Below are 26164 nucleotides of genomic sequence, written 5' to 3'. Positions count from 1 at the left end.
CCATCCAGAATGGCTCCAGGATGCCACTCTGGATAACCTCGCTTACACTCTATTGTCACCAGCTTGGCATATGGGTCACCTTCCCTGGGTCTCTTTTCATTTTCCTGATTTTTTTTTTTTTGGTGTAGTTCTAAGAAAAGAAAGGACTATCCTTTTTCATGTAATACTCACAGCTTTTCCTCTCCTGTTCAGATAGCAGCCCCAGCTCCAGGTGGAAAGGACAGCTTACTCATCAAGGGGGTTACAGTGTCTGCAGCCTGTACTGAGTCAGAGTGTCTGAGAGAGGTTAGGAGACTCTAGCCCAGTGTCAAAAGGGGAAACAAAGGGCCTTCTCTCCTCTTCAAATGTCCCCAAAGGGCTTCAGAGCAGGTTAGCTGGGATGATTGCCTTGGAGCAGGTTGAAGAAACATTTTTATTGAGGACAATAAAACAGAGATAACTACTGTCCACCCCCTGTTCTCTCTTTCTCTCTCTCTCTGTCTTACACACACACACACACAGACACACACACACACACACAGAGTACATGATAGTCATATATGTTTGAATGTTCATAGTTCAGCATTAATAAATTGATACTTGCTAGCATTGTGGTTCCATGGAGCAAAAGAAAATTATTACAGCTTGATATGGTTTGGATCTGTGTCCCCACCCAAATCTCATGTCGAATGGTAACCCCCCAGTGTTGGAGGTGGGGCCTGGTGGGAGGTGATTGGATCATGGGCGTGGATTTCACCTTTGGTGATAGTAAGTTCTCTTGAGGTCTAGTCATTTAAAAGTGTGTGGCACCTCTCTGCCTCTCTCTCTTGGTCCTGCTCCTGCCATGTAAGATGCCTACTCCCACTTTGCCTTCTGCCATGAGTAAAAGCTCCCTGAGGATTTCCAGAAGCAGACACCACTATGTTTCCTGGAGCGAACCTGAACTTCCCCAGAAGCTGAAGCCCTAAGCTTCCTGTAGTGAAGCCTGTGAAACTGTGAGTCAATTAAACCTCTTTTCTTTATAAATTACCCAGTCTCAGGCATTTCTTTATAGCAGTGCAAGAACAGACTAATACACATCTTGAATATTTCTGCCCTTTTTGCACAAGAAATAAGAGAAGTAATAGCCTAGGACATGTAGCAGGAATTCTTTCACCTTTGGTGTCAAACCACCCTATAAGAAATGTTTAGAAATACACCTGTGGAAACATAAGTTATATGTTATAGATTATTCAAGTCAAAAAGACTGATGTATAAGAAGTGTGCCAGACGTGTTCATACTGATGAAAGTAGTCTCTTCCTGTAGTAAAGATTGGAAGGCTTTTTCCAATCTTTTTGCTTTTACCAATGTTCATGTGCTTTTTCCAATGTTCTTGCCCATAGCTAATCAAATTTTCTTTGAAATAAGAGAAAAAAATGATAAATGTTTGAGCTGATGGATATCTTAATTACCCTAATTTGATCATTACACATTGTGTGTATGTATCAAAACATCACACGTACTCCATAAATATGTACAATTACTGTGTATCAATTTTAAAAATGTAAAAAAAACTTTATTTTTTTTTCTTCTTTTTTGAGACTCTCGCTAGGTTGCCAGGCTGGAGTGCAGTGGTGCAATCTTGGCTCACTGCAACATCCGCCTCCCAGGTTCAAGCAATTCTCCTGCCTCAGCCTCCCAAGTAGCTGGGACTACAGGTGTGCACCACCACACCCAGCTAAGTTTTGTATTTTTCGTAGGGATGAGGTTTCACCATGTTGGCCAGGATGGTCTTAATCTCTTGATCTTGTGATCTACCCACCTCGGCCTCCCAAAGTGCTGGGATTACAGGTGCACCTGGCCTTCTTTGAAATATTTTATAGAGCCTGATTAATAGTATTTCCAAGTGATCTTCATTGGTAACAGATCATTGCCCTTTTAAGGTAAATTTTGTTTCTTTAATAGGAAGACATAATCAGGAGTTGAGATTAAACAAAAATATGGGCGACAAAAGTGATAAGACTTTTGGTGAAACACAGGGTGTGGCTATAATTAAATCAAATTTAATTGTGTAAACTCATTGCTCAAAAGGCAGTTTCCGAAAAGCAAATAATACATGAACAACAAACATTGTGTGGAACTGTGGCAGCACTGAGTCTGTGGCCCCTTGAGGTGGTCACTTGACCAAAAGGCAATTTTTTGTGTGTCTGAATTATTTCAAGGGCATTTATAAGAGTCAGTTTTGTGTACATATCATATACACATAAGCAATAGTTCCAGCATAATGCAGATTTTATAATAGGAAAATGAATGTATTAAAATTGATAAAAGAAAAGTCAAACGAAGTCAGCAACTCTGGTTTAGAGAAAATTTTACTATAAAGTTCTGTCTTTCTATTTTGTACCTCATGTATAATCCTTTGGCTTTAAGGATATTTTGAATGAGTGAGAGTAATACAAGGTTACTCTGAGTAGAAAATGAACTATGGAGTTCTCTTAATATTAAGCTTACTACATGAGTAGCAAGTCTTTTTTCCCCATAGCACGCGGGGAAAAAGAGCATACTTTAGGGATTTCTAGTAAGATTTCACTTTTTAAATTGCTACTAGATTGGAAACTTCAAAGGTTTATTCTGTAGTTTTGAATCTTAATTGAAAGGTTCACATTTTATGCTTGTTACTCCTGTGTTTGGTTTTGGAAAATGGTATTTATTTTCCAAGTGACATGGCAGAAAGGAAAGCTCTGGACTAGGAACCAACAGATGAGGGCAAAGTCCTTTCTATATGTTTGTTATTGCTAGATTTGTGATGTTGAACAAGTTCCTCTGTCTATCTGGTCCTCAGTGTTCATATCATTAAAATGAAAGTAATGAAATACAAGATGTCTAAAATTCCACTTAGTTCTAACCTTCAGTGACTTGGTCATCTAAAGTTACAAATTGGGTATTTGAGGTTTTTAATAGCACAGATATTCTAAGACATTGACATCTGGCTTTCAAGAAAAGAGCCAGCTCCATAATTCCATTATTTTCCCATTAATGTTTAAGCTGGGAGAGAGAATGACCTAGCCAAGCACTCACACAATCATTATTCTTATGATGAAGCAACTTAACAACCAGCTTGTGTGTTTCCTGGTTGACATACACAGGAAAATTGTCATCATTACATGCTTAGTGTATTGCTTAATTGATGAACTGTAGTATTTATGGAGGGGTACATTTTGCAATACTCCCTTTTTTGATGATTTTAAACTACAGAGCCATTATGGAAAGTCAGCTCTCTTCTGTATGTACACATAATTGACTTTGAATTTCTGTGCAGATCAACCTAATTATAAACATTTTACACTGGACTAGAGCAATTCAGAACAAAGAGTCATTCATTATATTCATAGTCATGACATTGTTAACTGTTTATATTTTTTGTTAGATTTCAAAAATATTGTATATAAAACCCTTTTAGCAATCCCTAAGTTCCTAACTCCTCACCCAGGGCTCTTTTACTATATTACAAAGCTACAAAAATAAAGTAAAATAGTTGCTGAGAGTAACTCAATACAACTCTTTAGATTACCAGAAAACCTTTGCAAATTCAGACATCATGGTACATAAATCTAACTGCTCCTACTTCTGGTTTAAATATGTTTCAGGGACTGAGCACTGATGTTTCTGCATTGTGTATCAGTGCTCAGCTTCCCAAAGGTAACTTTAGTGATTAAATAGTAAAGCTAGCTTTGCATATACACTTTTCATTGAATATTTTAGATTGAGCACATTTAGGAGGATGGCAATATTGCCTGAAAATATGGAGTAATCCTTGGTAATGTGCACCACAATTCAAATTCAAGAATATTGGGGAAGGAGGGAGCGTTTAACTGGGATTCACCTTGGAATACAAAGCTCATAGCAGAAAGGCTCTTTAGGAAGATAATTCATACCTTTAAACTGCAAATTGTACATGAAGGTGGAATTATGGTCCTAGCAAGCATCAAGGAAAGCTTATGAAACTGAATTGCAGTTGTTCATGGCCAGCTAACCCTGGGGGAAATGGAAATGCACTTTGGTATTCTTAAAAGTAAGTGTCAAAGCCCCTCAAATTTCAAGTGGTTTTCAAAGAATTTTTAAAGCTTTAGAGGTTTTCAGTTAAGCAAGTTGTTTTACTATTGTAGAGGTATGGAATGAACTCCTAGAAACATGTGTATGTTTAATTTATATTTTGCTTTGAAAATGTAAAAATTATTTATAAATATACATAAAAGAATATATTTATTTATTATACCCATATCTATCATCCTTGCATCTTCCAAAATGGCCTTGAGTAGATTTTGGGTAAGGACAAGGAAAAAAGACAAAAAAAGGAAATGAAACAGGAATGGAGAAGGTAGACTGGAGGAGGAAGGAATGTTATGCATTCAACTTTATATGCATAGCAAAAAGTTTGTATAAACTATTTTTGTCTTTAATAAGTTTCTTTTATGTTTCTCTATGAGATGTTACTATTAAAAATGATATGATGATGAGCTCTGACTATTCTTGTTTCAGTACAAATCACCAGATATAGATCTTTTTTTTTCCTTCCCAGGAAAAGAAATCCCCTTTTAGTTGGCGGGAATCTATTGTTGGTTTTCCTTCTCTAAAATAGAGCCCTCTTGGCACATCCAGCAGAGAACTGCAAGGCAAACAGACTTCGGCATGTTTCATGTCGGTGAATGCAGAAGTTAGCCCACTGGCTTCAATAGTTGAGAACTCCACTTTCTCCCTTCATGACTGCATGTGTGCCTTCCTGAAGCTGTGAACTTATAAAAATGAGGGTTGACCTATCGAAATGGGAACGGACCATTCTTTCATTCAGTGTATAGTTCAGAGTTTGAGTTCAATTAGACAGAGGTTTTGTGAAGAAAAGTGTATCGGTCATTCTTTGCTGGGCTATGCTGCAAGAACAATTGACCCTCAAATCTCAGTGCTTTTCAAGAGTAAAGCTGATATTTTCCTCATCTTCCACGATGGCTGTCCATCAGTTGTGACTTTGTCCTTCATCCTTTTCACTTTGCGATCCAGATTGACAGAATACCTCTATCTGGGGTTGTGGTGTGCCTTGTGTCAGAAGGGAAATGATGGGATCTCACCACGGCTCTCAAATCTTCTGGGCATGTCACTTCCACTCCCATGTCATTTGCCAAATGAAATCACATGGCCAACACTGACAAGAGGGTAAAATTCTCCTAAATGGAGAGACAGTGGATATTTTGAAAAATAATACAATCTATTAGAGGAAATATGAAACACAATTGTTTAATATCTTGTTCTCTGCTGGAGGACTACAATGCCAGCTTGACCCAAGTCTTGCCAGTCTTTCTCATAATTTATAGCTTTATCTTTGTGACAACAAACCAGAAAAACTGAGGAGCAAGATTTGTGGGAAAATATTTTGTTGGCACTCAGGGTATCAAATATAGTTCAAAAAAGAGGTGTCATGAAGAGACCTTCAGATTATATGTAACTCAAAGACTATCTCTTCCAGGAAGCCTCCCTGTATTGACCCAATAGTATACTACTTACTAATAAATAGCATATTGCTTACCATAAAAAGAATTGTCTTTTTATGACACTCCCTCTCAACTGCCCTTACTCCATCAATAAGCTGTTCCTCTGGTGCCGATATGAAATGATGAACACAGATTTTACTGTTTTTTTTTTTCTTTAATTAGTTTGGAAGATATCTAAGAGCAGAGGTTACAATGGAGTAGAGTAAAAGTCATTGCTTAACTGTGAAGTTCTTTAAAATTATGCCAAACACTGACTTGGTTATTCTATTCACTTCTCAGAATGAGAAGATAATTTGGTTTCAAGACCCTTTATCACTTATCTTCCCTCTCTCCAAGATATAGTAGAAAGCATGCGCAACATTCATTCATTCATTCATTCACTCAACAAAATATTGAGTGCCATTATTTTCCACGCACTAAGCCAGGTGCTGAGCTGTGTCATTAGGTGCTGAAAGTTTCTGCCCTCATGGAGCTTACCTTTTAGTGACAGTGACCCATGCAAATTAAATAATCACACAAGCATATTGGTATAAACCATGATCAACACCAGGAGAAAAACTTACAGTGCTCTAAGACCATATAGGAGATCTGACTTCTTCTGTGTCTCTGTAAAGACTTCTCTGGGAAAAGGACAGTTGAGCTGAGATCTCAAGGAAGAGTGGCAGCTAACTATATAAAAGAATAAAGGGAAGACAATTCAAAGGAGGTACAAGGCATGTTCAGAGACCCTGAGGTGGGAGGAAGGGAAAGAAAGGCCAATTGGGTAGAAGCATAAAAAGCAAAGGCACACACAGTGTGAGAAGTAGGTTGGGTTAGTGTACTCAAGGCCTTGTATGCCATGTCAAGGGTTTGGGTCTTCATGTTCTGAAAGATTTTTAGAAGAGAATGACATGAAAAAATTTTAATTTTTAGATGTCACTCTGGTTGTCATGTGAAATGGATTGGAGAGCAGCAAATGGATGGCAGGATACCAACGAAAGTCTTTTGCAGTAGTAGCGATAAGGATTTCTGCTCACTGCAAAATTGGCATCTGAAAGTTGGATGGCACACAACCGATATTCTGGATCTCGTTCATTCTAGCAATTAATTTTAAAAAATTAGACCTCAATCTAGCAGCAGATTTTAAAAAATCAGACTTAAATTGGCCCATGGTTTATGATTTATAAGACTGTTAAAAACAAATTTCTGAAATAAATAATTTCACCTACACCAAAAGTATAGGTCTATGACTCTCTAATGATCGTAACAGATGGGCTTCAGAGAATCCACGAAGCCTTTGAAATTCCATGAAGATTGTGAGTGCTTATGTTTATGTATTTTTCTAGGAAGGAGATCTGTACAGTTTTATCGGATTCATGATCCTTTAAAAGTTAAGAACCACTGATTTACATAATCACTTGACCAATTGTAGTTGCTCCATTACCGGAATGCAGCTCTGGGTAATACATTTTGAATTGGTGGAAAAGGATAGCTGACTTCCAAAGGTTTGGGCTCCTGTTTCCTCGGGAAGGGTGGTGCTGGTAAGTGCAGCCCAGCCACAGACTGTATTTCCTGGTCCTTGTGAATATATGGAAGGTCACGTGACCACTTCTGACCAATAGAATGTATGCAGATATTTTGATTGGCACTTGGTGTAAAGTTGGGTATGTGTCTGATATGACTTTTTCCATAATTTGCCACCTTCTTTAGTGACCTTGGAGACCATGTTGTAAAAATGGCAGCATCACAAGATGAAAGAATTACTGATTCGTGAGTCATGCAGGCAGCCAGGAGAGCTGTCCAACTATGAACACCTGCACTGGATTTTAGTGATTAAGAAATAAATTTTATTCTCTTACGCAATTGAAATTTATGGTTATTTGTTAGAGCAGTTAACCACCCTGGCATACAAAAATAATACCTCACACAGGAAGACAGCAAAATGGGTGTATTGGCCAGGGAAAATTTCTCTTTGGATGTCTTCCTGAAACCAAGGAACAACACTGTCTTGCAGGCCATAGTTTCTTTGTATTGTTTTTGCAATGTGGAATTTATTCTGAGCCCAAATTTCTCACAAATTCTGAGCTTGACTGCATCAGAGAATGATGACCATAGATAGCTAATGTAAACAGCTTTTAATCACATAAGAACACTTTTAATAAGGTCATAGAGAGACATGTTTTAAATGAGTGAAGATATTCATTCATTCATCTAACAGATTTTTAAAAATTGAGTTTCCTTAGTACGGTGTTTTTTTGTTTTTGTTTTGTTTTTTTGAGATAGAGTCTCGCTCCATCACCAAGGCTGGAGTGCAGTGGCACAATCTCAGTTCACTGCAACTTCCGCCTCCCGGTTCAAGTGATCCTTCTGCCTCAGCCTCCTGAGTAGCTGGGACTACAGGCGCTTGCCACCATGCCCAGATAATTTTTTTTTTTTTTTTTTTTTTTTTTTTTTTAGTAGAGATGGGGTTTTGCCATATTGGCCAGGCTGGTCTCAAACTCCTGACCTCGTGATCTGCCCACCTCAGCCTCCCAAAGTGCTGGGATTACAGGTGTGAGCCACCATGCCTGGCCCTTAATATGTTTTAAAATATACCTAGGAGTTTTGTTAAAACTAGGTATGGTAAGGTGATAGACACATAGACAACATCCTTGAAAGGAGAATTTGTTATTTATAGTTGCCAAGAGAATGGAGCACATGGGGAAGCACCAGGATTGCTTTGAGGGCAGAAAGATTGAGGGGAAAGCTTGGGCAACAGCCTTTATTTAGGGTTTTATGGGAAGGAATGGGGGAGGCAGGGTAAGCAGCTGAGCTGAGGTTTCGGATTGAAAAGTTTGGACCCTTTGGACAGGCTCTGAGCTACAAGAGTGGTCTCTAATTGTCCAGTACCTGGCTCTGGGTGCCTTAGAGCAGGAAGGTAATGTTCTGTGCTGGAGGAGCCTGATAAAAGGATGAGATGAGGGTATGGAGCCTGGATTTGTTGTCTTGCATATAAAAGGTGTGTTCTAAGCCAAGTTGTTTAGTATCTCCAGGAATTAGCCAAACCTGGGAGGGGCAGTCCATCCCTGGTCTGCAAGATGCCCCAAGATGTCAAAGCATCATGAACTATAGAAAATAAAAAAACATGGTTAATAGATAATGTACCAGACCTAAGCACAAAATGAAACACTAGGGTCTATGTAAATCAGATTGACCAAATTGTTACAAAGACACAGATCTATCCAACATTCAATAGCTTTTTCCCTATTACCCTACACCATAAAAGTCATTTTGAGCACTGCACATTTCTAATAAAATTTTTCATGTAAATATACACACTAAGTTACTTAAGATGAAAATAAAGCTATGGACGTTTCAAATTAGTAAAAAGAGGTTCTTAAAGACTTGTCCAAGTCTTCAGGATTGAAATTAGAGTTTATCTTGAAATATGAACCTGAAAACTATGCAGAGTCCGTTGCGGTTCTGGACAATAAATACAACCTCCCTTAATCAGTGTCTTTAGTCTCCCCTTCCGCAAAAGAACAACAGTACAAAATAGAGTCCAGTGCTTACACTTTTCAGAGATTCTCCACTGCCTACTGCCACTATTTTCAAGTTTCGGTCATTTACAGACCACCTTCTCGATTTTTGCTATATTTGTGTAGCACCTCTTTTGGTATATTCTTATTTTTTAAAAAAAGATCAACTCACCATGGTGCTTTTATATTAGCTTCTTCTTAAGCAATCTTCCTATCTGTGTAATTGCAGATTTCGTGTTAGTTACACATTTTTTCTAGTTTGTATAAAACTAGAAAATCAGTACATAACTACTACAAGTCTTTAAAACATTGTTTGTGTACCATGTAATGACACATTGGTTCTTACCAGTGGTACCCATGCTACCCTTGGGAAATCCCAGCTGGGAAGATGATGTTCAAGGCTCCTGAGGATGTAGCCCCTGACTCCCCCTTTTCTACCATCTTTTTCAATTGTCAGGGCATCTGTCAGGATGACTGTCAATTCCAGACTGTGGTATGCGTCCTCTTGCTTCCACTCTTGCCTGAACAGGTTCTGTGTCTTTAACACTGCAGTGCCCCACCCCAGATGGGCCTTATGCTACTTCTAAAAGTCCCTTATAGCTCTGTGCCAGGGCTTCTCCCTAACAGCTCCAGACTGCCCTCCTCACAGCTCCAAACTTGTGCTGCCTCCAGTTGCTGCATTTTTTTTTTCTTTTTACTTGGTGCCCTTAGGATGATGTGTAGGTGTTATTTTCCATTAGGGATTAAGTATATTTTTATCCCTGGATGTTGCCTTTTGGGGATCCTTGGTTTCAACTCTAAACTTCATGGGCCAATTCTATCCTATCCCACCTTTTTTTTTTTTTTTGTCCCAGGTTCCCAGAACCCTAGTCAGAGTAAAACACTGCAGACTGCTCGTTACCCAAAGTGAAAACAAGGTTTTTCCATGGCCACTCCCTCTGTCTGAAATGCCATTCCTCTTCCTGGACTTCTGGTTGTTCCTACTTAGCTCTCAAAAATCAATTCCAATACCACCACCTCCTGGAAGTCTTCGTTGCCCTTCCTAGGCAGAGTTATATGTTTCTTGCTCTTTGTTTTTCACAGTACTTACTGTAATTGCTGTAATTACTGTCCTAGAATCTGTCTCTCCTGTTTGTTTGAAGATGTACAAGACAGGGAATATATTTTAGTTATCTTTGTTTTCCCAGCGCTTAAAACAATGCCTAGTACATTGACAGTGCTTCGATGATGTTTATTGAATGCACGAATAAATTCGTACACTAGGAATGTATTAATTTATTCATGTACTTTGGAATAGAAGTTTGACATTTAGCTCTTTAGTATGGGAGGAGAAATGTTCCTAACAATAAAATAATGTGAGAAATGAATAGGCATTGAGTTTTCTCACATCCCCCACTCCACCCTCTCATCCCTCACCCCTACCCCCACTTCTGGGTACAGCCAGACCCACGGAATAGTAAGAGCTTTTACTTACAAGAAGAAGCAGGAAGTGACCCGTGACCCAGGGGTGAAAAGTCACGTTCACACCCAGTCTCTGGAGATTCACTAAACTAAGTCCTGTAAAAAATTTTGTTAGGGATAAAAACTAAGAAAAACACTGAATATTTACACAGTACATTTTTTCCCTAGTTTAAGCTGAAGGTTAAAAAAAAAAGTGAAAGGGGGAGTGGGGAGTCAAAATTAAATAAGCCAGCTGGTTTAACTTCTCTTTTTACGTATTTTCCATTGCAATCCTCTCTTAGTCATAAAGCCTTTCTCAACCACTTTATGCTTTTCATTTGGCTGAAATTTTTCAGCTTTTCCTACCTTAAAAAAAGGATTACAGGTTGAGTAGACTGTGACCTTATCTTCTCTTTCTCTTCTATCCCCCGCCCCCAAAACACACATGCATGCACGCACACACACACACACACACACTCTCTCTCTCTCTTACTTTCACTCTCCAACTGTATTTATTAAAATCAGTTTCTGATAACAGCTACCCAGAAACAGGATCTCTGTTCTTTTTTGAGAAACAAAGCCCATCTTTCTCGTGGTGCAAAAAATATTCAATGTTCCTCCCCACTTCCCCCAGCTGCCAGTGTCACACTGGTTCCCCAGCCCACTTGCAGGCAGGGCTTCCTAGGAAGCAAGAGGAACAGCTGCTGAGCAACAATAGCTCCTAACGGAGCCAATACATAGACAAGGCCTAATGTTCCTGCACTTTTCCACCCTTGCTCCATCCTAAGAATGAGTGTTTTGATGCTGGACTGCGAGGGGAAAGAGGAGGAGGATAAGGGAGGCTCCTTTCTCACTTCGTCTTTTTCTGCCCTTAAAAATAAAAGAGAGGGGCTGGGTGTGGTAGCTCATGCCTGTAATCCCAGCACTATGGGAGGCTGAGGTGGGCAGAGTCCAGGAGTTCAGGAGTTCAGGAGTTCAAGACCAGTCTGGACAACACACTGAAACCTCACCTCTACAAAAAACACAAAAATTAGCTGGGCATGGTGATGTGTGCTTGTAGTCCCAGCTACTTGGGAGGCCGAGGTGGGAGGATCAGGATCACTTGAGCTTGGGAGGCAGAGGTTGCAGTGAGCTGTGATTCTGCCACTGCACTCCAGCCCAGGTGACAGAACAGGACTCTGTCTCAAAATAATAATAATAATAATAATAATAAAATAAAGAGGGAAGTATTCATTGGGGAAATTTTGTTAGTAATTTCTTCCTGTCACAAACATCTACCAAAAAATTGCATGATGATGATGTGTGTACGTGTGTGTGTATGTGTGTGTGTGTGTTTAGCAATTCCATTTTAAGAGGAGTTGCTCACTGAAAGCAGCCTCTTCTTTCTTTTGGGGGCTGGGTGATTTGTTCAGCAGAGGAGACTCTGGCTGGAGTGGTTTCAGCAGGTCACTGGTCACTGCACTGGGACGAGCTGGCCAGTGAAGGGACTTTGGACCTTAGTAGCAGTTTGGCATTTCTAAGTGGGTAAAAATAATTAACTTCATAAAAATCAATAGGAATCCACATGCCCGGTTCAGCCCTAGACAGGGACCACCCAATAATGCCTTTCACTGTTTGATATTGAGGGGTTCCTTTCTACAGATGCCTCTTGCCCAGGCTGGGAATGTTTAATCTGCATGGAGCTTAAAGGTAACCGTGGCCTGGTGGCTGCAGATTGCATTCTGGAAACTCCAGTCCCCAAATCTATTGCCTTACAAGCTTCCAACAGAACAGCTTGATGCGGTGGATCCTTTCTTTTTGAAAATGTTAGCGAATGAGAAGTAAATCAAAGCTTTGAGCCTTGCCCATTAGGCTGCCCCTGTGTGTGGAGCTCAAAGGGGATACTTCTCTCCCCCTCCCCATCGGTGACAAAAAGTTCTCTAATCCTGATTTCCTTACAAAAAAACACAAAGTGTAAAACCAGCCTAGGGACTGGAAATAAAATGAATATTGGAGGAGCAGCTGGCACATTAATGCCCCTGAAAGCACTAGCTGGCACCTCACCCTGAAACCAAATCGCCCTGTCTCCATGGGGGCTGGGGACAGATTTAGTTTTGTAACAACACAATGAAGTATATTTTTAACAAATAAACACAATCTTGGCAGAAGCATAGGCATCTTTAGCCAGTAAATACTTCGTGCACTTGTGCTCAACTTTCCGTATCCCCTCCATCCCCCAGCCATCGCCCCACAAATTAAATGAAAGCTGGGAAAAGAAGTAAACTGTCACAAATTCATTAAATCAGAAAAGATGTCTGTGGCCTCACTTTACAACCAAATATTACCTCTCCTTCTGAGTGGCCACTATCTAAACAATGCTTGGCAATTTTATTTGCATTTTCTGGCCTTGACTCTTGCTTAATAGCTGGCGCTGTTTGTATTTAATCACTATTTTCTGAACTCTGTCTCTTGTCCATTTCACCTTTTCTCAAAACAAGCGCAGCCCGCGCTTCTGGGAAATTATAGTGCCAAATCTTCAAGGCAGGTTAAGTAAAGAGTCGAGCTTGGAAAAGCACAACTCTTTTTGGAATATCTTGGTGTCAGTGTCCAGGATTCTTGGGGACCAATGATGAGCAAGATTCAGGAACACAGCCAGTTTTTCTTAGTATTTTGTCCAGGCCCATGCTGGGAATTCACAGCTGCTGTGTGTCGGCTCAGGGGAGATTTATTGGGAAAGAGTGAGTTTTAGTTAATTCCAGCAGCTTGTGAAAGCCACATATAACTGTCACCCAAGGGTCCAGATTACTCTCTTCAAGGGAGAGAAAACTGTGAGGGAGAAGTGAGAAGAGGATGCTGAATGCAGGAAAAGAGAATGACGGAAGAGAAAGAACATTTACGTGGGATTCAGGCTGCAAACGGGGAAAATCCCAGAGAACGAACCCCTTCTCTTTTTCTGAATGCTACACCCCACTCCCTGTGGCTCCCAGCCTCTCATAATTGCGGTTTGGATTGGAGTGCTTCCCTTGGCTACTGAGTGTGATCACACTTAATTTCAAGTAGCAAAGTCCATTTCAACCCATATTTTCACACTGACAAGGTGAATCTGAATAATAGCTGTATTGAGGCTGGTTTTGGAATGACTTGCCCTGTCGATGTATTTCTCTTAAAAAAGAGAATGTGTTTAATAGTTCAGAAATAACCTTTTGCTGTCCCTAGAATCACCTCAGGAATCCCGTGAAGAGCAGCTCTTTTAATTTGCTGGTCAGAAAAGATTATTGCCTCCAAATGTTGCCTCCAAGGTCTCGTTCACTTTATCTCTGCTTGGGTATTTCACCCCAGCCTGTCCTAAGTCCTGTCAAAATCTCCAGCTTCTTTTCACTTTCCTGACACTTGGTTTAGAACCTAACTTAATTTTTTTTTGTCTTCCTAGCTTCTGACCAAGGCTTTTCTGTGTTTCATTGGTTTTTAGATGTTTGAAACTGATTTCAGAGGCTTGGTTGTTCTTGAGTAATTTCAGAGGCATGGTTCCTGATTGTATCAAGGGATGATTTTGCTCAATGAAGCCTGACTCTCAGAGGTGGAGGATGGCAGAGCAGTTCCAGGTTTTGAGTTAGGACAGAGATAGGACAATGTCCAGGGGAACAGGGGAGCCATCTGCCTCCTTAGGCTCTTTACTTCTGTCTCATTACCTAGTTTTGTGTCGTGTGCACATTCCTGAGAGAGATGGGATGGACCACTGTTGGCTTAGATTGCTCAGGATCCACTCTCTGTATCTGGAAACACCTTTGAGGGAAGCACATGGCTGAAGGGAGGTGGGGTATAGCTGAACCAAATGGGAATTTGGTTAGGGAGGTCAAGATGGGGAATGGATGTTGGAAACCAGTAGCATCTATAACACTGCTCTTTCGTGTCCTTCTTTAGAAACTTACACACTCTCAATATTTTATTTTTTTAAATTAATTTTTTTACTTTATTTTTTGAGACAGGATCTTACTCTGTCACTCAGGCTGGAATGCAGTGGTGCAATCACAGCTTGTTGTAGCCTTGACCTTCTGGACTCAAACAATCCTCCTGCCTTAGTCTCCCGAGTAGCTGGGACTATAGGCATATGCCACCATACCTGGCTAATTTTTTTGCATTTTTTGCAGAGTCAGGGTTTCACTATGTTGCCCAGGCTGGTCTTGAACTCCTGGGCTCAAGTGATCCTCCTGTCTCAGTCTCCCAAAGTGGTGGGATTCCACCACTCAGGATTTTAATTGCCTATTGCCTCTATGCAGATGAACCTCAAATCATTATTTTTGGCTAAGGCCCCTTCTGCTCTCTAGCTACACATTCACTTTCAATGTTGTTACCTCTAATCCAACTTATATGATTGATATTCATCTTCTTTCTTCTTACTCACTTCACTCAAACTTGGTCCTTCTGCTGACTTCCCTATTCTGTTTATTGTAGCACCTTTTTTTTTTTTTTTTTTTTTGAGATGGAGTCTTGCTCTGTCACCAGGCTGCAGCGCAATGGTGTGATCTCGGCTCACTGCAACCTCTGCCTCCCAGGTTGCAGTGATTCTCCTGCCTCAGCCTCCTGAGTAGCTGGGTTACAGGCACATGCCACCATGCCCAGCTAATTTTTGTATTTTTAATAGAGATGGGTTTCACCATGTTGGCCAGGATGGTCTCAAACTCCTGACCTCGTGATCCACCTGCCTCAGCCTCCCAATGTGCTGGGATTACAGGTATGAGACACTGCGCCCAGCCATATTGTAGCACCATTCTTATAATTATTTAGACTTACTCTTCATAACCTCACCTTCCCTATGCCTATATTAATCTAGTCACCAAACCCTAATGACTCCTTCCTAGAGGAATTACTCTCATTCCTCTCTTTCTTTCCATTTTTTTGTCACCACTCAGTTTAGACTCCTATCATCATATGCCTAAGCCAGCTTCTTGATAGGCCCTTCTTCCTTTGGTCTCTTCCCTGGTAATTCACATTGATGTAAACAGACACCTCATAAATCTTCCCAACAAGACTGCAATCATGTCAACTCTTTGCTCAAAAATCTTTACTTCTATTGTCTCAAGATTTAGTACAAACTCCTTAGCTTCATATTCAAAATAGCCTTCCTCAATCTGATTCCAACCTACCTTTGGAGTCAACCTACCCTCAGTGATTTCTCTCTCTACTACTACATATCAACCCTTCACCAACCATAAAGTTCCACTCAGTCTCTCTAAACACATCCTTTAGAGAGTGAATACAAGTTTGATTTCACAGCTTGCCACCTGCTAGCTGTGCATCTTTAGGCATAGTAACTTGCCTTTAGAAGCTTCAAATTTTGTATCTAAAATGTAGTTTTTAGGTGAATCATAAATGTGATCACATAATAAAGAATGCATGGAACACAGTAGTTTCTCAATAAAAATTTATGATTGAGCAGCGAGTGGCAATTCTTGACATTAAGTCTTAAAAGACCCTCTCCAAGCTAAACATTTGAAAGTCTTGACCTACCTCTGAAGCTTTATCTCTCTCCTCTCGCTTTTTCTCCGTGGACTCAGTAATATTAACTTGTTTCCCACTCCCTGGATAGTGCAAGCCCTGCCAAATATTCCATGCTCTTACATATATTTCTACTCTCTATGAGGTTCTTCTTTCTTTGTCTACCTAGGGAGCTCCACTCATCCTGTGAGATCCAGATTGAAAGTCTTCTCTTCTCTAGTCTTGCCATTACTCTCATGGAATAAATGGATTCATTTCTCTTCTGGACTCTCGCATATGTGGATTTTTGAGCCCCTATCTATTTCCACTCTTGGCCTGTGTGCCCACTCAACACCAGGGCACATCTCATGCCTCTTTAATTCCCATGCACACAGTTTAGGAGCTGTTCAATAAATTACTATGTATTTGATTCAATTTCATTTTGTTTTGAGCATAAGGAAAATAATATATCATTTCTGTACTTAATTCTTCAATAGACTCCAGATGCTTTTCAAACCAAATCCAAGCTCTTAACCATGCTTTACAAGACCTGCAGAGTGTGGGCTGAATTCCTCTTCGGCCTCATCCTATAGCTCTCTGTCTTGCTCACTGTGCTCCAGACCTATTGGTCATCTTTCAGTTTTTTTAAAGAATCCAAACTCATGTCTGCCTCAGAGGTTTTGCATGTGTTCCTCCCAGGAATACCTCATTCCCCAAGATCTTTATATTTCTGTTTTTAAAAAAATCCATCAGGACCATGTTCTCCTATAGCCCCCCTGCAATCCCCAACTGTCAACCAATCTATCCAGATTGGCAGCCCTAGTGTCTTCATTACTCTATCACACATTCTCAGTTAATTGCTCTCAAAGAACTCATCTCCAAAATTGTCTTGTCTCTGTGCTAATGTTCATCATTTGAATGTAAGTTTTTTAGAATAAAAACCAAACTTCATATCCTTGTCTTACAAGGTCTACCCTCTCCAGCCACATCTCTGATCACTCTTCCCTTTGCTCCTCACACAGTAGTGATACTAGCTTTTTTCTGCTTCTCAAACATGGTAGCTTCATTTCTACCCCAGGGTGTCACACTTACCATTTTCTTTCTTGGAAATCTCTGTCCAACTGCTGTTTTCATGGCTGTTCATTCCTTCATTTACTTCTTAGCACAAATACCTTTTCTCAGGAAGCCCTGCTTCCCCTGACCTCTCAAAAAAGAAGCCTAATTCTATATCATGCCTATCATGCCATTCTTTTTATTTTCTTGATAAGACCTATCCTTATCTTAAATTATCTTCTTACTCATACTTGATCTGTATCATTCACTTTGATATCTCCAATGTCTAAAACAATGCTGGTTTAGAGTAAATGTCTAAAAATATTGGTTGAACAAATAGAACAAATAAGCAAATATTCTTAGGCTGTTCACTACTTCAGTATAAGTAATGAAAATGTTTATCTCTGTACCCATCAAGCATGTTAATGAAAGAATTAGTTTTCTATTGCTTCATAACAAATTACCCTCAAAATTGAATGGCTAAAAACAACTTATCTCACTGTTTCTGTAGATAAAAAAACTGAACGTGGCTTCACTGGTGCTTTTGGCTGAAGATCTTTTATGAGGTTTCACTCATAAGACATAGTCTGGGATGGATGTCTCATCCAAAGGTTCAGCTGGGATGGGAGATCCATTTCAAGCTCGTTCACATGATATTGGAAGTTCTCAGTCCCTTGCCAAATGGGCCTCTACACAGTCTCACACCCTAGCAATGGCTTTCCCCAGGATGAAATGATCCAAGAGAGTGCATGTGAGAGTGCACCAATGGTGGGAGTCACAATTTTCTTATCACCTAATTTCAGAAGTGACATCCCATCGCTTCTGTGACAATCTATTGATTAGAAGTACGTCGGTCAGTTCAGTCCATACTCAAGGGCAGGAGGAGATTATCAAGGTCATGAATACCAGTAGGCAGTAGTCCCTGGGGGCCATCTTAGAGAGTGCCTACCACAGTCAACGACTCTTGGTTGACAAAACTCTAACGCAAATTACTTTTTTTAAAAAAAAAACAGGAAATGTATTGGGAGAATACTGAAGCAGCTCATAAAATTGAAAAAACATGCAGAAACAAAGCATCTCAGGGACTAAATATAGCACATCACCCCTTCCTTCTCTGACGTTTTTCTTCATGTTATTACAAGAACATCACAGTCCCGTTGATTTTCTCCCACCCACTTAGATAGTCCTTCTCAGACTCCTTTGCCAATTTCCTTCTTTTTCCTAATTTTTAAATGTTGAAGTGACTTAGGGCTCAGTCTTCATATCATTTCTTTTCCCTATCTAACTCCTCTCCCTAGGAGATGTCATATAACCTCATGCTTTAAATGGCATTTATACCCTAATTCCTTTACTAGTTAAAATAATGCTACCTGATATAACAAACAAATTCAAAAATGTATAATGATTAAGCATGATAGACTCATTTCCAGCTGATATGAAGTCCAAACTGAATGTTCTTGATTAGTCAACAACCCTCTCAATGGGGAGATGTAGGCTCCTTCTATTTTTTTAGTTCTTTTGTTTTCGACTCATAGCTTTCAAGGTTGTCATATTTGATTGTAACAAGTGAGTGAAAAGTGAAAGGATCAGGCACAAGAGATTTTTATGGGCCAGAGAATGGCATCCATCATTTTCACTCATATAATACTGGCTAGAATTTGGTCATATGACTAGATTTAAATTGCAAAGGTGGCTGGAAACTTTAATCTAGATGTGAACCCAGGAAAAGAAGCAAGTAGGCTTAGGGATAAGTCTTTCAGCACACTCATAAATTTTTACTTTTTGCCTCAACCTTTCTCTCTTTTTTTAACTCCTGACTTACATATCTATTTACCCAGTTGGCATCTGCCCAGGTGACAGCCTAAAAGCAATATGACAAGAAAGAAAAAGCAATATCTCCTTTGAAATATCAATGTAAGCCCAGGCATGGCAATTCATGCATGTAATCCCAGCACTTTGGAAGGCTGAGGCAGGTGGATCACTTGAGGTCGGGAGTTCAAGACCAGCCTGGCCAACATGGTGAAACCCTGTCTCTACTAAAATTACAAAAATTAGCTGGCTGTGGTGGCAGGCACCTGTAGTACCAGCTACTCAGAAGGCTGAGGCAGGAGGATTGCTTGAGCCTAGGAGGGTGCAGTGAGCCAATATTGTGCCATTGCACTCCAGCCTGGGTGATGGGAGTGAAATCCTGCTTTTTTTTTTTTTTTTTAAAGAAAGAAAAGAAAAAAGAAATTTCAATGTAAAATATCCAGGGAAGACTATTACTGGCCCTCCTTGGGTCATCTGACTGCCTCTTGGATCCATCACTGTGTACAGGAAATGGAATATTCTGATTGGTCTTGCCCACTCTGTGACCAAGAAGACTGAAATTTACTAAATGAATTGGAGGTAGCCATTGGAAGCATTCCTGTGAATGGAGCAGACATCACAATTTATACTTTCCTCACAAAATGCTGATGCTGATGTAAATAAAGCACAGAAGTTGAGGTAAATATTGCTAAGGTATAGACTTCAACTCAGCAAGTTCACTGGGCTGGTGTGACACCACATACAAGACATTGTAGTACTAATTTTTTTATATTCATTCATTCCCTCACTCATCCATTCATTCAGCCTTTATTAAGAATCTGATATATAACAAGGCCCTGTGCAAGATGCATTAGTATGTTTTACGCTAGGAACATGGTAGGCACACAGGAATGACAACTGAATCACTGTCATATTCTTATAACTCAGAGATGTTTTTATTCTGGGTCAGAAACTGCCCTGTGTGGCTTCACCTTAGTAATATGACTCAGCCTAATTAGTGCCACTACCTGATTCCTTGAGGGGTTTCTGCTGATGATTCTTAGAAACCACTAATGGGAAGAGAAACAAAACTAAGATTTCTGTGAGTGTGGAAGTTAGAAGAAAATCATGTAGTTTCTGACTCTTTTTCAATGAAGACTGCTGAGGAGAATATGATTTCAAGCCTATCTCCTCCAAAAGGGTGCTAAGCAAGTTGCATGCATTTATAATTGCTTGAAACAGTGTCTCTTGCATCTCAACCTTGTCAGCATTCCCCTCCACCCCCAAAAGCAGGAGAGCTAGAAGGTGGATAGAGTAAGGGTGTAATCTAGAGTTTGACTGCAAATTGATCCTCTTGCCCTCCTAAAAATTTCAGGTTCAGACATTGAACTGATCAAGTAGAGCACTCACATTCTTTGTTATGATATTATTTTTGTTATGAAATTATCTTTGTTATGAAATTATTCTCAAAGTGAGGTTCCCCAAACCAACAGTATCAGTACCACCTGTACACCTGTGAGAAATAAAAATTCTTGGACCCCCACCCCACCTTGAGAAATCAGAAATGCTGGAGTTAAGCCCCAGCAGCCTGTGTTTTAACAAGCCCCCTTAGAGACTGTTATACCAGATCACACTTAGAACCACTGATTTTCAGTGTTCTGTTCCACCAAAGTGATTTTTCTGATGATGAATAAAATAAAAACTTTACCTTTTGTTGGCTCTACATTTCCGATGGTGTTTTATCCAAGAGTCAGAATGGTCTTAGCCTAGTTGTCATGCTACTTTTAATAATGACTCCCTTCCTATATAAGGAATGAAGAAAAGAAAATCTGGTCATTGGCTGTGGTTTATATTTTGCCTGGCTTTTTCAGCCCCATAAGAATATAGGCATGGCCTTCAAACAAACTCATTCCAGTCCCAGTTGTTTTGAGTGGGACATAAGTAGAGAGGAAAAGATGTGTTTTTTTCCTCTGTTTCCTTCCAAAAGCAGAGTTAGATTGAAATCCAACCATATTGAAATGCAGATTTTGACTATAGCTAATAGGTTTTTTTTTTTTTTTTTTTTTTTGAGACAGATTCTTGCTGTGTTACACAGGCTAGAGTGCAGTGGTGTGATCTCGGCTCACTGTAGCCTTGACTTTCCAGGGTCAAACCATCCTCCCATCTCAGCTTCCTGAGGAGCTAGAACTGCTAATTTTTATATGTTTTGTAGAGAGGAGGTCTCTTCATGTTACCCAGGCTTGTCCAGAACTCCTAAGCTCGAGCTATCCGTCCACCTTGGCCTCCCAAAGTTCTGGGATTACAGGTGTGAGCCACCACGCCCCACCCATAGCTAATGTTATAGTTACTAGTTCTCCATATGGATTAAAGGAACAGCAACAGTAACCTCTACCCTTTTGAATAAAAGATAATGAGACTATTATAATTTCAGGCCCTCAGATGATGACTTAGATTTTCAAAATTGCATTTGACTATGCATGAAGGGAGAAAGAAAAGAAAGAAAGCAAAAGGGATATCATCTCAGATAATGGAATCTGCTAAAATCATGGAAGATGTTGGGAATGGTGTTGTTCCCAGGAATGTTGCTCTAGAACCTGATCAAGAATCTCAACGAAGAATTTGCCTTTGGCTAGTATTTTAATTCCTTCTGTTTCCACAAAGCTGTCACTGCCAGCAGAGACTCTGAGTGATAAGCCTCTAGCACTTTTTCTATTTATGGCTATGTTATGACTGAGAATAGAAAGCTGGTGTGTTCTAGTGTACATTAAGACTTAAAAGACAGGAACCAAATGTGAGCAACTCCTTATGAGTTTTGGACTGTTTAGGGAATTTGTTCAAAAGGATTTTGCATACACACACCCCTGCAGTATTTAACCCAAATGTCATAATTCAAAGACAGAACGGAAGGGAATCTTGGTCATCATCTAGTCCAATCCCTTTGTTTCATAGGAAATAGAGCCAAAAGCTTGCACAACTTGCAGAGTTGCTTAGAGGATTCGCCTAATTTCCATACCTATTACATATTTTAAATTGAATGACAATATCTTGAAACTTTTTGTCTAAAAAAGTAAATATTTCTCCAGATAACCTCTTTCCAAATCTTAGCTCATTTTGACATATTATTGGTGTTCCTTACCCAAGCATTTACTCTCTGCTATTGCATAATAACCAATAAATATTTCTGCAAAGCAGAATTGTTTTCTTTTTGTATTAGTCTCTTTCTTAAAGGCAAAGTTTTGGTGGACCAAGTAGTGGTCATAAGACATGAAAAGCACAGCACTGGAATGACTCTGAGGAAGTGAGAGAACTGCTGGCCACTTGTAATTGTACTAAAGAACTTTAAAAACAATGTCAGGTACAAAGCTATAAATTCTCTTTTTAAGTCATGGTAATAAACCATAGCATTTCAATGATTACCTTCAAGGAATCTCATCTCTAGCAGCCAAGTATCAGTGGAAGAGACGAATCCAGTGGGTTGCTGGATTACAATGTAAGTAGAATTCTCAGCTTCTTCAGATCTCCCAAGTGAAAATAATCAATTATAATTATTGAGCTATTTTACAATTTTTTGTACTGAGTCTAAAGTATAATGTGTATTTTATACCTCCATCACATCTCAATTTAGACAAGCCAGGTTCAAGTGCTTAGGGGCCACATGTGCCTAGTTACTGGCTGCTGAATTGGACAGTAGAGGTGTGGGCCATGAAGCCAAGCAGGCCAATCACCACCCCACAGGTTTAAGGAGAGCTGGAAGCCCTCCTTGGGTAAGTGGCTGAGCAGATAACTCACTCCCTCCTTTTCCATCAGCTCTACCTCAACCCATTTCTAAAAATGTATTGCATGCTCTCCATGACAAGTTGACCGGTGGGGAGGAAGAAAGTTCTGTCTGGTTTCCAGATGACTCAATACACTATGTGGGCTGGTGGCAGCTGCAGGTCTAGAGCTTCAAGAAAATGGAAAAGAAAGAAGCTCATTGAGCAGAATCACAAGTGACACATCTGATTTCCTACTTTCCCTGAAAGGAGACGTATTGCTTTAGGACTGACAACTGGCAAAACTCAATATGCTGGTGTATGTTGCCTGTTCTATAAGTGAGAGTTGTCCTCAGGCTAGAGTCAGCCACTCTATAGAAGAGATAAAAAGAAATGCCATGATATTCATGTAGACCTACTTTGCCTGAAGCCTGTAATTTATGTCTACATTCAATAATTTTGAGTTTTGTTGGGTTGGAAGTCAACTGCATTTGTACCTCAGTCCAAAGCAGGCTAGCTGGTAACATCCTTAGCAGGAGATGGCCAGTGTGGTGGGTCACTGGCAAGGTGGGATTTATGTTGTTGTCTTGTCACTAGAGACCACTGTTTGTATTCAAGGTAACCACCCTTCTTTTGAGGACTTGCAGATGGACAGAGTACGGAGGCTAGTAGGTGAAATAAGTCTTCAGGTTTAAAACAAAATAAGATATTTTACTGCAGTCACCTGCACAGACACTTACTAACAGCACATGGATTAAAATCTACTAAATTTTTGAGAGAACTTTACAGCTGATGAAACCCCAAGCCTGTCCTGAAATAGCTTGTGACTATAAAAATCCTTAAGTTTCCAGGCTGCTAAACATATACCACCTGGAAGGGGACTGCTAAAGGCAGGTAACCCCAAGGAAAGAAATACTCTCCAATGTGATGTCAGATGTGGTTGTGAAAGACAATGGAGAAAGAAGAACCTCCTGGGGCAACCAGTATGAGAGGCTGTGGGAGACAATGGCCACGGGAAATTGTCCCAGGGACAAGAGCTGTGAGCTGCCAGCTGGGTCAGCAAGAAACCTTCCCATTGCCACAATCCTTTCATGGGTGTGCTGTTTCCGACCTGAAGAACTGGATCATTGCTGGAGAACTGGGTCATTGCTGCGGAACTGGATCATTGCTGGGAAACTGTAACAGCTATAGATTTTCTCCCTCCTCCCAACCCCAACACAAGGATTTTTTAAATGTAGTTTTCCTATTCCCTTCACTATCATTTTATATTTCATCTAGTGGAAGTAATAACTTGTCTTTTGGTCTTATAGAAACCACAGCTGAACCCTATTGAAAGGAATGCATGCCGAGGGATTATGTGCTTTGAGCTATATACAGTAAATGAATAAAACTTCTTCCATGCATAGAAATAAGTATATACACACACACACACACACACACACACACACACACACACACTCATTGTTGAGTTGTTGTCTTATAACTAGGGACCACTGTTTGTACTCAAGGTAAGTGCCCTTCTTTTGAGGGCTTGCAGATAGACTATGGAGGCTATATATATATATATATATATATATATATCTGAAAGGACACAGTTTGCTACTCACTACTCACTTCCCAATAATCATTCTCTCCTTCTTCCCTAGTAACAGAACCCTGGGCAATGGCCAAGCTGAAAAACTACATTTCTGAGATTTCTGTGCAGGTAGATGGGACTGTATGTCTATATCTGGCCAGTGAGATGTAAGCAGAAGTGATATAAATAGAAAAAAAAGTACAAGCTCTTCTTCTACTTGTTTTTCTTTCTGCTCTTTGGAAAGCTGTTGTAAAAACAATCAATTGTGGACCATTAGGGGCCGTGTAGACAGAAGTCACTTGTGATATAAGAGAAAGATAGATGAAGCCTCACCCCAGATGACTTTGTGGACCCTATTCCAACCCCAGACTGCTACTCTGCACTTTTTTTTTGTTAGTGTGACAGGATAAACCCTTGTGCGTTTAAGCCATTGAGCTGGGTCTCTGTTACCAATGTAGAAAACCATTCTGATATACTAGTTCAGATTATGACATAGAGTGTTTTTCTCAGTTCTATTGGTTGCAAATAACAGAAGCCCAAATTACCATGTTTAAGGGGAAAAAATACTTTATTTGAAGGCAACAAGATATCTGGTGCAGTGCAGTGTGCTAAATATCAGAATTGACTAAAAGAAGGAACTGGAAATCCAAGAGAAACTACGGCCTTATTAAATTATCTCTGCTCTTGTGTCTGGTGCCTTTATGTCTCTGTTTCTATGTCTGTGTTCTCTCCTTCTCTCTCTCACTGCATTGTCTCTTTATCTCAACCTTTCTACCCCTGTGTTCTGCTCTGTCTCTATAGACCAGCTTCTCACTTTTTCTGCTCCCATTTGTAATATCTCCACTAGAGTTCTGGAGCAGCAGCAGCAGCAGCAGCAGCAGCAGCAGCAGCACAGACTTCAATACCACCAACCAATTTCATAGAATCTTAATATCTCAATTTTACCTTCCCAAGAAACTAACAATAAGTAATTTGTAAGGTGAAAGGATGTGGACTGAGCTGTAAAACATAGTTTCTAGGGCACATTTCTACTGGTTGGTTGGTTGGGATATCAGAAAGAGGAGAAGAGAGAAATTCTCAAAAGAGTGCTGGACACAGGGCAAATACTCTTGTGTGTGTTTGTTATGTGTCGTCAAAGGGAGTCTGAACTAAAGAATGTAAATGTGTCCATGTAAATCCCTCATTACTACACTCATAATTTACCAATACAGACATATATTATTTCCATCTATTCTGGACGTTTTAGAGTGATTTCACATATTTATCTCATTTGGAATACCTCCTACCACAACGCTTGTAAGAGGTAGGAATCATTATTCCCATTTTACAGAAAAAGAAAGTTAATCAATTAAAAAGAAGCCACAGCTAGTAAAGTTGCAGATTCAAGACTCCAGTTCAGGTTGCTCTTGAAAGTCCAAATCCATATTTGTTCCACAACGCTTCATTCATCGCCTACATAAAAACTCTATCCTTAGTTCTCAAATACTGGCCTGAAAAGCTGCTTTATTTCAAAACAGTTTTTACTGGCTCTGACAATGCTAATGGTTAATGGTAGTTTGATGTTATTTTGTTGCATATTTTGTCTTCTTGTCTAATGGAACATTTAGGAAGCCTAAGTCTAGAAACCACTAAATTACATAAACCCAGCTTACATTGAGTTTAGCATTAAAGCCCTAACAAGCACATTAAAAAACTGAGCAGATGAAAACGCTAGGCCTATGACAAAAAATATAAAAAAGAATATATTCAGGCCCTTTCTATTCACCTGGATGACACAAAACAGTTGAGTCTATTTGGTTCATTCTCAGATGATTGAAGGCAGATTGAGCTCACAAGAGCTCAAGGGTTACAAACTTGCTGAATTCACTTAGACTTCAACTCATTCATCCAATATACTTTTAAAAAAATGCATTGGTGCTTATATCCATAACTTAATCTAGTCTTTTAAAAAGCTATATGATAACATTCAAAGATTCAGATTTATTTTTTTTGAGACCGAGTCTCATTCTGTCTCTCAGGCTGGAGTGCAGTGGCATGATCTCAGCTCACTGCAACCTCTGCCTCCCGGGTTCAAGTGATTCTTCTGCCTCAGTCTCCTGAGT

At 39.8% G+C, this 26164-nt stretch overlaps 1 long non-coding RNA gene across 2 annotated transcripts in view; it reads right to left on the bottom strand.

Annotated features, from left to right (window-relative positions):
- Positions 1–4161: 4161 nt before the first annotated feature.
- The window catches only part of LOC100936134 (uncharacterized), a 46011-nt gene continuing 24008 nt past the window's right edge, over positions 4162–26164 (bottom strand). The window contains exons 3-6 of one of the 2 annotated variants that reach the window (XR_008512042.1): positions 20443–20536; positions 8371–8586; positions 6066–6171; positions 4164–5178 (exon numbers count right to left, since the gene is read on the bottom strand). This is a non-coding gene — a long non-coding RNA (uncharacterized LOC100936134). Of the gene's footprint in view, positions 6172–8370; positions 8587–20442; positions 20537–26164 lie in introns of both variants that reach the window. The other variant, XR_150774.5, reaches the window with a different exon arrangement.

The sequence above is a fragment of the Pongo abelii genome, chromosome 10 (genome assembly GCF_028885655.2).
Source record: "Pongo abelii isolate AG06213 chromosome 10, NHGRI_mPonAbe1-v2.0_pri, whole genome shotgun sequence".
Lineage (NCBI taxonomy): Eukaryota > Metazoa > Chordata > Mammalia > Primates > Hominidae > Pongo > Pongo abelii.
This window is presented reverse-complemented; position numbering and strand designations above follow the sequence as displayed.